Source organism: Ambystoma mexicanum, chromosome 3q (assembly GCF_040938575.1).
Source record: "Ambystoma mexicanum isolate Mex_15411 chromosome 3q, UKY_AmexF1_1, whole genome shotgun sequence".
Taxonomy (NCBI): Eukaryota; Metazoa; Chordata; class Amphibia; order Caudata; family Ambystomatidae; genus Ambystoma; species Ambystoma mexicanum.
In genome coordinates this window covers 442,415,027-442,430,135 of record NC_090926.1, presented here as the reverse complement: position 1 = coordinate 442,430,135, position 15,109 = coordinate 442,415,027, and positions in this window count along the sequence as shown.

The following is a 15,109-nucleotide window of genomic DNA, read 5'->3' as shown; positions in this document are numbered from 1 at the left end:
GGGACCAGGAGGAAAGACCCAAGGAGCCCGGAGTGCCGCTCCATACTCCCAACAAGAACCAGCAATACTCCTGACAAGAACCTGGCGAGGAGAAGGGGGTCGCCTCCAGCACTGACGAGAGAAGCAGCTGACTTTCTCCACATGGACAAAAGAAAAGAACATCCCATTCTCCCGACTTCCCCTTGACGGACGGTCAAAAACAAGTCGGGGGGTGGGCTCTATGGGATGAATTGACCCACTTCTCTGTGCTATGCGGCATCACCCTGCGAGTTATGGGGAAAGAAACAGCAACAATGGCGGCAAAACCCTTGTGCATGAAATAAACCGACAAAAACCTACCAGAACCGTGTGCTTCAGCACACAAAAAGAGAGATATACAACCTGCCACCCATGGTGTATGTGCGATGGAATAGAGCACACCCTGTAGAAATGTGCCAGTGGGTCCCATGACCAGCAAACAGAGTGCAGACAGAGAAGCAGCACTTTGCAAAGGAAACCTCGAAATGTGCCTACAAACGTCAGTTGCTTTGTTGCTAAAAACTCCAAAATGCCTATAACACAACACTTTTCATCATTTAAATTATTGCCTGGTGCTAAAATTCATGTATCAAATGAAGCATTGTGAAACATACAAAGTCTGAAAACTGACAGCCTCTATGCCAAAATCTGGGTGCAGTACCCTGGGCCACCTGAATGACAGCTGTCAGAGTAGAATGATGAAACTTTAAAAGTGAGATAGAATTCAAAAGCCTGCTGGATTAACAAACAGAAAAAGGATTGTTGCCAAAAAAGAATACAGATTTTAGTTGTGTTTTTGATTCCACAGATTTTAAGGCCAAGAAAGAAATGTATTTGTATGTGATGCAGCAAATGTGGCTTTTGCTAGGTTTAAAAGTTAATCAGCTTGGCTGAAGCTGCAAAAAACTGGAATAGCAGGTTTTCTCACAGAAAGGGGCCTTCCTCTCAGCAGAAACTCACAGGGAGGTTTTAATTGCAGGTTAGAGCAGAATCGTGTCTACAGAAGACAAAGGAACAATGACAAAGTTGCAGCCCAGGAAACTGGAGGTGTGAACGCAGTCGTAAACGCTCTTGGAAGGAACAAGCCAGGAGGGGGGATACCTTGGACTGCAGGGAGACAAAAAGAGGCGGAGCCAAGCGACCATCTGTTGATAACATGAACATGGAACACATTTTAAAAGACTTATAACTTGCTATTCAAAATGGTGAAAAATATAAAAAGGACAGAGTCGTTAATTTAATTTCTGGCTGCACGTGTGAAGAGATGGCAGAACTGTTTGACATGTTCTGGACAGGAATGGCAAGATATGTGATTTTATGCTAAATGTATTACTGTTAGAATTGTGAACATGTACACGCCTATCCCTATGTTAAACATGCACATTTGTGGAAAGTTGCATACAATTTGGAAAGTGTGTGCATAGCGAAAAGGACAACATTCTGTAGAAAGTTAAAACAAGATCCTACAGCTGAGAGATTTTGATGAAAAGATGCTACACAAAATATGGCATCTTTGTGTGTAATTTATATAAAGATGACTAATGTAGAAATGTGTGTTTAGTGTAAAATCTGATTTTGAGACTAGTGGCTAAAGGGAGGTCTCTGAGGAATGTAAAGCAAATCATAAAATGTGACATCAGCCGGCCTTGATCCAATCATCCCAAATGCAAGGCGTAGATGAAGTGTTGACCCTATCCCAGCTCAAAGGGGCAAGCTTAGCTAAGGCGACCCACACACCCCCTTTATGAAGTCATTTTAGAGCATAAATAGAGACAGCTGACAGCACATAAAGGACAGACAGATCCACTAATTTTCTTGATGCTGGCGGAGTGCCGTGCTACTGAAATCTCCATCTTCCTTGTTCCAGACTCCAGAAACTTGTCAAAGCAAAGGCCCATGCATAGCTGAACCATTCTCAGATAGGCATTGAACTCTAGAAGAGAACCCCAAAAGCCTAGGGGAAGCATCATAATACAACTGGGCATGCTGTTAATGCTTGCCTGCTGAATTCAAATATCCTCAGAACCAAGAAGGGCAGATTCCGTCCAGTCCTGTGCCGTGCTTTGACCAGAGAGCCTTGCTGACCTTGTCCAGTCCGATGTGCCCATCTGTCCGTCCCTGATAGATCCAATTCAATTGTCCAGAGTCCTGATGGTCCAGAATCCTAACGGTCCAAAATCTTAAATCCATTTTGTCTTGTGAGTATTAACAGGAAGTTAGAAACTGTTGATTCCCGTGCATTATCTTGTCCCCTCCTAACCTCTGAACTATCCTTACTTCCATAATCAGTAACATTGTCTGAATCCGTAGCAAAATCTTATTCTGTCTATCTGTAAAAGCATCATTTTTCCTAGTCATCTTTGTCATTGTCAACTTTGATCTATTAATTACCAGACTAGCGCTCCTAGGTTGACAACGAGGAACCAGGACTGAGTCGCCAATCACTCCTGACTCTTACCTGTGCCGTCCTGGTGGCTTAGCTTGGATGCTCTAGTCCAGAGTCAATATTTTTCTGATTTTAAAACTGAAGTCTCTTTCCATTCTCGCGCCTATCTCGCAAAAACGACCTCTATAACTCCCTCAGTTTTTGTGATAGAAACAAATGTTCAACTCCTACTTGTACGTAACATCCATAGCTATCCATAGAACCAAAAATGTCAAAACAGTGTGATTCTCCCGTTATCACGAATATCCCGCACGGAAGTTTGCCACAAATTCCTATTTTGAGAAATCTTTACACGTGTGAAATTGCTTCCATGTGTTTCCGACCTGGACTTTAAGATTTCAGTTGTTTTCTTTGGACTAAATCATTGCTGGTGATTGTGCGCAACTGCAGCTCCTGTAGGAATGTAGAATAATTTAAGCATTTTTCGACACATTTAGAGTTCTTGCTCAGCTACTTTAAAAGTCATGCTGAAAGTTGAAAATCCCACTTCGATTTTCTCTTTCTGTGTAAGGGGGAAAAGGGGAAGTGAGACACTGTATGATCTGTACTATTCCTGAATACCTGCTCTCTCCTTCCATCTCTTTACATTGGCTATTTTGGGTTAAGGGGTGTTGCAAGGGGAACCTCTAACCATAGTGCTATCTGATCTGAACCAACACAAAGGTATTATTTCTGTGCTGCATTTGTTTTTTGCATTACTTATTTCTGGTGTATTAAAGATAATATTCTGTGTTCGGTCACCCCTTTGGTGATTGTTGTTTACCTATTAAAGTATATATTATGATTTTGACCTTAAATAAATAAATAAATAATGCCTTTTACAAACCAGCCTGATTCCTGGTCCAGCGTGAATCAGGGTATTTTTAAGTAAGGGGTGTGATACGAGTGGTACATCTTTCAAATAATTGAATCGATATATCAAATAAGTTTTTCCATTGCGCTGTACACTAGGCCGAGAGCAGAGTGTATCGCCTGATTCAAATCCTTAACACATGTGATATCCCACCAACTATGGCAGTGGTGCACTTGAAGGAGTCGGTGGCATTGAAAGTTAGTGCTGTCAGCTCCTTTTCAAGGGGGTAATGGCCTGAGAGCAGATGGTGGGTGATGCTAGGTCTTGCTCCCACTCCCTGACAAGGTCTAGGATGACATGGGGTGGGAACCAGTACCTGTTATACACCTGGTCATCAGGCATACCAAAGAAGATGGTGCGTTTAGCAAAAGTCCAGGGCCTGTGCATCCTCCTTCCCGTTCTATGTCCATTTGCGATTGCTCCCTCTATTTCAGCATTCATCAAGACTGTGCACAGTTAGTATGGTGTGCATTGCATGCTTAATACGCACTATATCCTTTGTACGTTGAACTTTACACTTGCTATCATGTGGCAGTTGGATCGCAGGGTTTGGGTGTGTCTTTTACTGAAGTAAGATTGCTCGTTGGAATCCATGAATTTGTTTAGGTTTGCTATGGATTGGGTTTGCCATTGCTTCGCGTTTCTCGACCCTCAATACACCAATATTATTCCTCATTCTGTGTGAAAAATGTGGTATAAACATATTCCGCCCCCTATTTTTATCTCTACGCAGGCCCCACCCACACTCTGCAAGGAGTCTCGTAGAATGTGCTCAACTTCACACAGAGACATGCCGGACAAGCGTGGAGTCCCCTCAAGGTACGGAAAAGTCCTGCAAAGTCGATTCCATGAATCGGTGAAGGGGGAGTTTGCACGCAGAATGGCCTGCAAAGTGGCTATTTCCCCCACAAAGTATTCCATGAATCAGGCCCTAGGTATCTCTTTTGGCTAACATCTGTCATCTTGGCCACTCATATTCTCCCTCTGTGTTCCAGCTCAATCATCTGCCATTTTCTTTCAAGCCTACAAACAGGTCAATCCTAGTGATTGTGAAACAGGACATGTTCATTCATGTTCACTTTTCATTTCCACACCTTCTCTAACATTTACACAATATTCACACTTTTATGTAACATTTAACGACTGTATACATTTTGAAAATCCATTTTTACTTTTGTTTGAAAGGTTGAGGGGCTACCGGATGCCAAAATATTTATGTGGTGGAAGGTGTAAGAAAATAGATTTGTGTTAGGCTACAGAAGAAATGTAGTTGATTGCATACTTTGTGTGGCGTATTCATCCAAGCATGATGCGCCTGAACCTAGCATAGAAGCTTCATGCATATCACAATTGAAGGAAATTTCCAGACACTACATTCCTATCACCACCTTTGGCCCTATGGACCCTCTCAACACAATGGGCCTCATTACGAACTTGCTGGTCCAGATACAACGGTACTGGTAAGCTTGCCGGTACCGTTGGATCCAGACCGGCAAACTCCGAGTTGTGCTCGCGGGTGCCTTTCATTCCGCCAGGTGACCTGGTGGTGAAAGGCACCTGCGAGCACAACATGTCAACGCACCGGCACCGTTATAAACGGCGCCGGTGCATCCGACCTCCCCATTCCCATTAAGCCCTATGGGGCTCAAATGAGAATGGGTAAGAATTTTTTCCGGCGCCCAGGAATGGCCAAATACCGGGTCCAGCAAGACCTTAATGACCTGATAATTGCCAATTTTTGGGCGCCGGAAAGAAAATGAATACCGGCGGCAGCCGTGTCTGTGTTAGAGACACGGCTACCACCAGCCTCTTAACGAGGCCCAATGACAGAGTCCAAATTTCTAACCTTACTTTCTCTTCTGTGCTCGTCAACCTCCTCCCCCACATACTGTATCCCTCGCCTCTGCCAGCTCCAGCCATGGCCAGAAGCCCCTCCAGAGAGTTGGAGGCGTATGCACGGTTCCGGAGACTGATGTCGGTTTCTTATTTCTACGCGTTTATGAATTGAAACATGCCTCAAGACTGGAAGTAAAACTGCTGGCAGGTATCAGAGGACGGCATGTGGGAAAGCATAATAAAAAGGGTGTATTAAAAGGGTTTGTGTTCTTCAATGTCAGATTTTGCACTGATCCTTTCTACTCAAACTATGCAACAGATATTGAACTGTGATCATAACTACCCAATGTTGCCACGTGGTATTTTCTTGCAGTTCTGGTTTTGCGCAATGCATGTTGGAAATTGTAGTTTAATTTGCCCATTGAATGCATTTGCCTTTAATTCACAGCATGGGATGCTCAAGACCGGGTCTGGCTGAATGCATTGAACATTACAAGGGGCTACGTGGTGTTAGGGGCTGTCCCGGTCCACCGGGCAGCCCCACACTCGGGTCGGGTGGCACCCGACAACATAGACACTTGGCGGCGCCCATGCCGCGTACTCAGGGGTGGGGGCTCATCCCACCCGCTCCGGGACACCGGATCTCCACACACGTGGCCAGGTCCACCTGGCCATCGCGGCCCCGGCTCTGGGGGCACCCAGGCCGGGGTCGCTCCCCAACCCGCCTCACATGGTTGGGGGACCCACAGGGACGGCGTTGCCCGGCAGGGGCACCGTCCGGACGGCGTTGCCCGGCAGGGGCACCGTCCTTAAGCTGGGCCCCGTCCGTGGGCCCAGCACCAACAGCGCAGCACCAGCCTGGTGCCGAAGGAACGACGCTGGAGCCAGAATGGGAGTGACTGGCGAGCCGGAAGCGGCTTGCCTCTTTTATTGTTGGTCGCGTGGCTACTGCCACGTGACCCATTACAACATCCTGGGAGCTACCATGCTCCCAGGAGGGGTTCACATGCAACACGTGGCCGCTATTTGTGCGACCAACCCATTGCATACACTGGGAATCTCTGCCGTTGATTAGGAAAATCCCCAAAGACTGTTTGGGAAAATCCCCAAAGTGTCAGAGGTGTGGGTTTGCACCTTTAGTTTTCTTTCTTTTACGCCTGTTTCATGTTCCTCGTTGTCATTTCCCAGTGGCCTCCATAGGTCTGCATCCTTTCTCGTTTTTTTTCTCTTTTTCCTTTCTCACCCACCTTTTCAATGTGCATGGGTGGCAGAGATGAGTGGGGGTGGCGGGAGGTGTAAGCACTTCAGGGGGGCAGCCTGGGGAGGATGGCAGGGGTGAATAGGGGTGGTGGGTGGTGTTAGGACCTGAGGATTCTGGTATGATTTAGGGTCATGTGCCATAGTTTTGCTGAGATGCCACTTGAACTTTGGGGTGACGGTACGTAGTTTGGGTGCTGTGATGAATCTGATGGTATCATCACTCCTTTCTCAGCAGTGAACTCTACCAATGTGGCCAGGGGACGGCAGCCACTACCTGATCCTGACCCTGGGGGCAGATATATGAGGGAGGATCACATGGGGGGAGGCAACCCTCAAGTGAGTGATGCGACATCATCGGGTGAGATGTGGTATCCCCATCAATTAAGGCAACCCCCCCACAACCCTAACCTAAGAACAATCTCATCCCTAATGGACTCATGTGTTGTACTTAACCTACAATTCCCCTAAAGATTACTGGGATGACAAAGAATAGGAGTATCCTCAATAAAGATCTGTTTTCCAGTACTGTGATGCAAAAGAGCCCCAATGATTCACAATAGAGTTATAAGATCAATACTGTGACGAGGGAGGAGAATGGTGGAATGAAGATACATGTAAGAATCAGATGCAGCAGTGAACCCCTTCCCCACATCCTATTGACCAGTGCCAGTATAAAAGAAGGGAAAGACTTGGGAAGTGTGAGAGAGGCCCTTCCTGGTGGATATGGCTGCAGGAATCGTTTGAAGCAGGAGAAGGGGCCTTCGACTACTGTTCCAGAAGAAAGATAAAGGAACCTTTGCACCCCAACACCTTGTGGAGAACTGGGGACTGCTGGGGGAACAACAGGAACCACTCTGGCCCCCAAAATGGTGGTCAACCCCTAGGCACCAGGAGTGTGCCACAGGAAAGCTGGAAGCTCCATCACTGGAAGAGTTCTCTGGCTCACGGAAGGAGAAAGATACCGGGAAGTGAGAGACGCCGGTTGGAGGCGTCTTATCCTCTCAGTGTTGACCGAGGGATCACAGGTCTGGTGCATGGTCTGTGGAGCTAACCGACTCACAGAAGAGGCAGAGGAGAGCAGACTGCAGGAGATAACATGCGGCGGTGGGGGTCTCATGAAAGGAAAGGAAAGAAAGGCTTCTTGGTGTACGCCGGTACCAAAAGTCAGCCTCCAAGCCTGTGGAGCCCAAAGACACACAGAGGAGACGAGTGGGAACCGCAAGGGCACAGAAGCCATGGGACAGAGGCAGGGAACCCAGAGAAAAGACACAGGATGCTGGAGAGCCACCGCAGGATTGCTGCAGGATAGACAAAACATGCCATGGAGAGTTTATGAGTCCACCCAAGGGAAGAGGGGACAACAGGGCCCTTCAGCAAACCTACCAAAGGCAAATAGAACAGAATGAAACATATGAGAAAGATTGAGATACTCAATATTGCTTAAAGAGAATCATATAGGGGAAGCAAAGCCTCAAAGGGGTCAACAGAGGAGAAGAAAATCCCTCACCTCATGAATCTTTGCAAAACCATAGCAGTTACGAGTCTGGGACTCGCACAAAGGTGGAGCAAAGCCCACAAGGTTAAGGGTTGAGAAAGAGAGCCCTTCACCTCGTGAACTTTTGTGAAACCACTAGTCTTCAAGTGTGTGTGTAAAGTATGACCATATGAGAGGCCCTGGAAGGAGAGTATAGCAGGAAGATGCAATTTACATGTGTGCTCAGATGAGAAAGCCCTGGCAGGAGAGTATACCAGGCAGTTTGAAGTTGCAAGTTTGTTTATATGAGAAAACACTTGCAGGAGAGAATATCAGGCAAGGTCAAGTTGAGCAGTTTGTAAAGTACATCCCAGGGTTATAAGTGTGTTCATATGAGAAAGCCTTGGCAAGTGAGTATACAAGGTAGATTCAAGCAGCACATATCTTTATTTGAGAAAACACCAGCAGGAGAGTATACCAGGCAGGGTCAAGTTGATCAGTGGGTAAAGTGCATCATACGAGGAAGTACTGATAAGGATACATCAGGAATAGCCAAAGACTGAATTGAAGGTTTCTTAGAGAGGAGAAGAAACCTGGCAGGGGAGTACACCCGGTATCCTCCCAAGATTAAGATTAACAGCAAAGTTGTTTTGTATACCAGTTGTCTTGTTGACCAAAAGAAACTCAAGGAAACTGATACCTCTAAAAATATAAAGCACGGTGAAGAGGAATCATGGGGGAAGGGAACAAGCCACTGGAACTGTGAAACTTATCCACTGGATACATGTATTTTGGATGTATGACATTCCTTTTGAACTTGAACATTTGTACACTTTCAAGGCCAAAGACATTTCCCTTTTCAAATTAGAGTTAATTGTGTTAGAATGTGAGGGTCAGAATAGTACTTTGGACACAGGACATTTTGCTTTGGATGTCTTGACTATCGACAGATCCTTTGTTTTTTGTTAGGTAGGGGAATAACTCTTAGAGTAGGGACAGAGAGGCGTTTCAATACATTGTTATGACCAAAATCATGAAATGAACCCCCTGTCTCTGTGTCTCATTCCTGGCTCCTCAGAGTGTCACATGAACTTAGGGGTGACGGTACATATTTTGGGAGCTGCTTGAATTTAGGGGTGACTTTATGTAGTTTGAGTGCTGCTTCAATTTAGGGGTGATGTTACGTAATTTAGGTGCTGCATTGAGATATGGGGGACAGTCTGCAGTTTCGCTGGGGTGCTACCTTGAGATACGGGTGACAGTTCACAGTTTCTCCGGGGTGTTAACTTGAGTTATGGGTGACAGTTCAATGTTTTGCTGGAGTGCTGGGGCAAATGCAGGTGCAAAGGTTGTTTGTTGGTGCTAGTTTTTGTTTGCATGGGGGCGTGTTGTGGCCGTTCCACGCATAACTCATTGTTTGCGCTGAGGGTTACTTTGTGCTTTAGAATCCATGAGTCCACGGACAGTGCAAAACAGTTTGCATGCGCAGGTTGGCCCAACGTTGTTTATGGTACTGATTAGTTTGCAGAGACTTGGCGTTTTCTCTATGAATTTGGCCCAGTTTGTCTTAAATGTGGACCTTTCCTTTGGTGTTCAGATGCTCTTCTGTGAGTACTTCATTTCACATATTCTAATAATGCACTGTTGTACTGAATAGGCATAATCATTTCTGACCGTAATGTGATAGATGGTCATTATGTAACACAATACCGTTGTGCAATCTGAACATACTTTCACCCAGCAACACTGTGTTAACCGAGCATATTTTTAACAGGGGTCTTAACCTCTTTGGCGTTACATGGCAATGGCTCCAGTATCTGGGAATTTATTTTTACTATTGTTACTTGGACATGTGATTCCCACACCCGGCTGATTCCTGTACATCAACCAAAGCCCATCTCTGTGTCAGTCCATGCTTGTTTGTGCGTTGTATTGCTTACCGTGGATCGCCAGTCACAATTTGGATCTTGCGGGGAAGCAAGATGGATGGGAAGGCTGTCTCAGACAATTAAGCAGCGAATTATATTGAAGGCACACTGCCCAAAAATGGACATATTCCTGGAAAGTGCACAAGCAGTGATACCCCACAGTTCCAGCCAAGAAATGGGGTGGCATTTCCCAACTGCAGAGCCCAACTCACTCCCCAGACAGAAATTAAAAGTCCCAATCAGACTCCAAATCAGGCCTAGAGTATGTCCTTCCCGAGTGAAGGACTGACTGTAACTTGAATTCAGCAACAGGACAGCTCCCTGAACAAAAAATACAATTAAAATAAACGACGTTCTTTTGCCACTAGGTGTGACTAGCTCAAAGACAACCTCCTGCCAGAACAGAGGCTGTAATTCCCCAATACATTAGCGCGGTACACGCGGTGGGAGTACAGTTCCTTATCAGCAGCTGGACCGTTCCCTAGAGGAAGCCTCAGGCAGGAGAACAGTTAACCTGTATAACCAGAGGCGCAATTGTGTCTCCTGCACCTGGAAAGCGATCGGCCAGGCCAGCGGTCATGTTACCCAACCCGTTTTGTGAATTGCTGCATCTGTACCATTGGATGCAATTTCTCATCAGTACCTGGACAGTTCACTGAAGGCCTAAATAAATAAATACATTTCAAAGACACACCGTAGCCATTAGGATGTATAGGCAAGGATTTATTGTGTCCTGGGACAACGTTATAGGAATGATTCTCAAAGGGCCATGAAAATCTAAAAAGGGCAGAGGATGCACTTTTTTTATGTGCGTGATTCTGAGAAATGCGCAGGTGGCCATTTACACGAAGGTGACCTGCACATTTATTTCTCTTGGGCAGATGCCTGATTCATCGAAAGTTTTGCACGCCGGAAAGGCACAAACATTTTTTTTTATGATTCATAGATCGGACTTTGCGTGGGTCTGCACAAACTTTGCAGTGGTCCTTACCTGCTTTGCGTTTTGCTGAGCAATGTGAGCGACACACTGCACAAAGTGTGGGAAACGCCAGCGCAAAGAAATAGGGGATGGAACATGCATCATCCCCATTCCTTGTGCACAATGCAGAAGAATGAGTAATAACGTGGGTGTGGTGAGGGACGGCCCACGTATAAAAGTGACAAACCCAGGCAAGCGCAAACATAACACAATTCATGGATTACTAACCGCAACCTTCGGGAGCGAAAAGGCACATGTAAACCTTGTAATTTCACCACCACATGATACACCACGCAATGCAATGTCCAAAGCCAAAAGGATACGGATATAAGTACACAATGCCCAACAATTCAAAGTTGCACTTCCAGAAAGAATGAAGCTGTAGTGGCACCGATCGTACATGTTTATGGAAGAAGGAGGAGGAGGATGGTGATTGACAGGATTTTCCATCCTCGCAAAATGCTTTTTGGGATGCCAGATGACGAGGTGTATGCAAGGTACAGATTAACTCCTCGTGTCATAATAGACGTGGGCAGGCAGTGGAAGGAAGACCTTTCATCACCAACCATCCACTCCCATGCACTCAAACCCCTGGAGAAGGTGCTGACACCCTTACATTTTTGGCCACGGGCTCAATCCAGCATACCTCTGCCATTGTTGGGGCCATATCACAGGCAACTTAATCCCAGTGCCTACACCTAGTATTGCACTGCATTGCATCATGTGTGCATAGGCACTTATACATGCCATGCACACTGCAGGCAAGGCAGAGAGTGTGGCAGGAGTTTTATGCCATTGCACACTTACCACAGGTACTAGGAGCCATTGATTGCATGCATGTTGCACTACAGCCTCCCCCACGAGCGACCCGAGCTACCTAGACCATGTTCCTCAACCAAAAGCATTTGTATTCCATCAATACACAGGTCATCTGTGATGAAAAGGGAGTCATCATGCATGCAAATGCACATTTCTCCAGAAGCACATATGCTAACTTAATTTACCGCTGTTCACCACTATACTAGGCCATGGCATCAGGAACCTTAGGCAACACCTGGCTCATCGATGAGTATCAACAATCACACACATGCAAGCAGTAACATGGCACACAGAAGAACAGACCATAAAAATCAATGCTAACAAAAAACATTTCCACATTTGCAGGGGCCAGTGCCTACCTGCTCTCATAATTGCTGCTCATGCCATTCAGGAATCCTGCCACCCTATCTGAGGTAAGGTATGAAGCAGCACAAATAGCCACTAGGGGCATAGTGGAGCACACATTCAGGATACTCAAGTCACGCTTTCCACTCTCTTGACCACTCTGGAGGTGTATTGCTATTTACTCTACCAGTAGTATGCAAAATCATCGTGGCATCTTGTTTCCTGTAAAATGTTGCCACACGACATCGCTTACCATGAGTGTGCAGGATGGACATCACCCTCAGACACATCACTACCCAATCCCTATGGCATGTCAAAGATCTCAGGGACGGGATGCAGGCAATCGGGTCATGCAATCCTACTTCACCTAATAACAGACTCTGTGGAGCACACACAGTGAAGCCACACCCCTGGTACCCTTCAATGATGAATCATTGATAATAAAGATTCCCCCTGCTAATAGCACACAGAGCTCTTGATTCTATTAAAGACAAGGAGGCGAGAATTATGCTTCATCTTCTTATATTATTACTCTCCAGCAGTTTCAACAAATTAATAACATTTTTCAATCCTTTCATTGAAATAACGTTTTTTTCTTTTTTTTTTCTTTTTCAAAACTTAATTTCCCATCAGTCCTAGTCATGTGACCTAGTCCTTCCACTTCATGTAACCTCCTCTTCTTTGACTGCTTCCAACTGCAATCGTAACCGTGACTGAACTGTCAACTTGTTCCACAAAGTCTCTGAACTGTAAAGCTCTGCTGAGACGATCCCTCACATTCTAACTTGCGGTCTTGATCAACATGTTCCGTTCTTCTCTTGTATATCTTCAGCTGCTCTTCTGATCATCTCCTAGAGACGGAAACAACATTACGTGTTAGGGCAGCGGATACACACCCTATTTTGAGAGGGAATCCTGTTAATTATTCTGATACATATAAGAGTACATTTCTCTATTATCATTTAGTCTCTCCTGTTTATCTAGGGCGGGAAAGTTATGCTTACCTCCTTGTCTTTAATAGAATCAAGAGCTCCCTGTGCTAATAGCAGGGGGAATCTTCATTCTATGTCAAGATGGAGGTGAGCATTATGCTTGTTCAAAGCTTCTTACCATAGCTTCTGCTAGTGTGTTAATCAGTTTAAAGTAAAACGTTCTGAACGTATTATCACTCGCCCAATCCGCTGCTTTAAATATATCTTGCAACGTAGCCCCCTGCCTCAGTGCCTTTGGATGCCATTGCGCCTTGCACTGAGTGTGTTGCAAATTTTGCCATGTATATACCTGCTAGAGACATAATCTCTCTAACCCATCTCGCTATAGTGGCTGTCGCTGCGCCTTTTTGCGGCTTCATGCGCGCTATCAGCAATTGTGTCATCCCCATCGGTCTCAGTTGAGCTGTATTATTTACATATTCTTTTATATATTCGGCTACGCACCATTTCAGGTGTTCTTGCATATATGGATATGTTATAGTGGGGGAATCTGTCTTTGTTCTCCTGGCCAGATGGAAAGTCACTCCGTCTGGTCCATATACCATTCTGTCTATTTCCAGTGATCTGACATCTGCTACTCTTCTACATGATACCATGCATAGTAGCATTGCCAATTTCCCTGGCAGTCTGCCCAGAGATAGGTATCTATTGCTGGGCCAGTCTGCTAATAGTTGCAGTATGACTGTTACGTCCCATAGAGACTCATATCTAGGTTGTGGTGGCTTCCTAAATCTTATCCCTTTTAGAAGTCTAATCACCGCCAGATTCTCCCCTACTGGGACTCCTTCAATAGGTGTATGTCCTGCTGATATCGTAGATCTATATACTCCTACCGTTCCATAGGCTTTGCCGTCCTGTAGTAGTTCTGCCAAGAAATATAATATCTCTACTAAAGGTGCAGAAACGGGATGAAAACTTCTCCTCTTGCACCACCTAGACCATCAGCCAAGCTGTGTCATAGCTCCTTCTAGTCGACGGAGACCATGACTCTGCGATGAGGCTCGCAGCTTGCGCCGAAATTCCTGGGAGATTCCAGTGTCTCCTGCTATCCTGCACGCCATCAGCGGCAGTGTCCCCTTCGCTCTCAGAGGGTGACACAACCCAGCTGGGTCTGTGAGAAGGTTTTCTCCTTGAGGCAACATTCTCGGATAGTCTGATATTAGCTCGATAAGTGCCGGAAACCATAATTGCGACTTCCATATCAGAACTACTATAATCAGATTCTCTGCTTCTCTGCACACTTTCGTTAAAGCTCTGCTTATCATTACAAATGGAGATAATGCGTATTGTGTCTCTTCTCTCCAATCTTGTAGGAAGGCATCCGTCCCCGCTGCCGCTGGGTCCAGCCTCCAACTGAAATATCTGTCCTTCTGTGCGTTCAGTCTGGACGCAAACAGATCTGTGTGAACTGGCTCCCAAAGCTCTTCTATCTGCCGAAAGATTGCTCTGTCCAGCATCCAATCGCTAGAGTCTGTTAGATGTCTGGAGTTCCAGTCTGCCACTACATTCTGCGCACCTGGTAAATATTCTGCTATTACTGCAGTTCCTGACTCCAGGCAGGAGTACCAAAAGTCCTTAGCTATCTCCGCTAATAACCTGGTCTTCGTTCCATCTAAGTGATTTATGTATCTGACAGCTGAGATGTTGTCCATCTTCAGTAGGATACATGAATTCACTTTGTTCTTTGTGAAGGCTTTGATTGTGAAAGAGCCGGCTAATAGTTCTAGGCAGTTTATGTGTAGTTTGAGTTCCTCCGAGCTCTATCCGCCTCCTCTTTGGAGATCCCCACACCGGGCTCCCCAGCCTGCTCTGCTGGCATCTGATTCTATTGCTATGTCTGGACGGTCGCCAAAAGTGGCTCTGCCGTTTCATGCCTCCATGTTCTGAAGTCACCACTCCAGCTGTGTTCTGGACTCTTGGTCTAGCGGCACTAGCTGGTGGTAGCTGAGGCCCTGCTGCAGGTGTCTTAGTTTCAGCCTCTGTAGCGCCCGATAATGCAGGGGTCCTGGAAATATCACTTGGATTGATGCCGCTAACAGACCTACAATCCGTGCGATCGTTCGCAGTGATGTGACTGGTCTGCTGAGGCAGTTCCTTATTTCTCTTTTCATGTCTCGAATCTTCCTGTTCAGTAGCTCCAGGGTCGCTGTCCTGGTATC